The following is a 1,220-nucleotide window of genomic DNA, read 5'->3' as shown; positions in this document are numbered from 1 at the left end:
ACACACACACACACACACACACACACACACACACACACACACACACACACACACACACACACACACACACACACACACACCCCACATCTGATGTGTACTATTTTTCTCTTAATTCAACTGAACAAATTTGTATTAATTAAATATTGAATATTTAAACTATGTCAGAGTCAGAAATGTCTTTCCCCATTTATTTTGTTTTCATACTATGTATCTACTATCTATCCAAACACAATCTTCTAATGGTATTACTGTGTTATATCTCCTGCTTCTCCAATTAAACATTGATACTGCAGCCTGAGAAATTTTTCTAAAATGAAACCTAGATACATTATTCTTCTGTACAAAACCCTATCCATTGCCTATTAAGCTGACACATGAGGATTGCTATAATTCTGTGTTTTTTTTTTTTCCCAGGGCTGAGGACCAAACCCAGGGCCTTGTGCGCGGGTGGGCGCCCTTCCGCTGGGCCTATGAAAACCCCCAGCCCCTATAATTCTGTTTTTCACATGTTCTTAAAACTCATTCCTTGCCATTTCGTTTTAGTGATCACTGTTCTAAACTCAAATTATACACACAGAATCTCATTTTAGTTTTTGCCTTTCCATATCTTCCTCACTGTGTGTGCCTCTTCAATACTACCTTTTAAATACAAATCAACACATCTTTTCTATGATATTCTAAGTTCCTGAAAGAATAACAAACTCCCATTTATACTCATGCTGTAATCTGCACCGTATTTTCAATTCAGCAATGCTGTATGTGTATTAAATAAACTGGCTTCTAAATTGAGCATTATCATTCACTAGAGCTATAAAGGCAGTACAGTACTTATCTTTACTGAGCTTCAGAAAACAAGCTTAGAAAACCTACAGATAATATCATGGTCCTCTCAGGGATTTTGTAAATTATAAAGTGAAACATTTAGCATAGGGCTTAATATATTGTAAACATGCAATGAATAGTAGCTTAAAAAGTGAATATATGTTCATAAAATTAACTTTCATCTTTCTTTTTGGTAGTAGTGGGTTAGAACTTCATGGCTTTGTACTTGCTAGGTTGCCACTCTACCACTTGAGTATTCCTCCAACCTTCTGTTATACTTTTATTTTTTTACATATTTATTCTTTTTTTGGGGGGGGGTCCGGTTGTGGGGCCTGAACTCTGGGCCTGGGTGCTGTCCCTCAGCTCTTCAGCTCAAGGCTAGCGCTCTACCACTTGAG

The 1,220-nt window shown here is 37.0% G+C and overlaps 1 protein-coding gene across 1 annotated transcript in view; it reads right to left on the bottom strand.

Moving 5' to 3' along the window:
- Positions 1–1,220, bottom strand: part of Nbeal1 (neurobeachin-like 1) — a 209,214-nt gene that overhangs the window by 97,461 nt on the left and 110,533 nt on the right. The gene's annotated exons all lie outside the window — the stretch shown is intronic.

This window comes from Dipodomys ordii, unplaced genomic scaffold (genome assembly GCF_000151885.1).
Source record: "Dipodomys ordii isolate 6190 unplaced genomic scaffold, Dord_2.0 Scaffold1, whole genome shotgun sequence".
NCBI classification, from domain to species: Eukaryota; Metazoa; Chordata; class Mammalia; order Rodentia; family Heteromyidae; genus Dipodomys; species Dipodomys ordii.
This window is presented reverse-complemented; position numbering and strand designations above follow the sequence as displayed.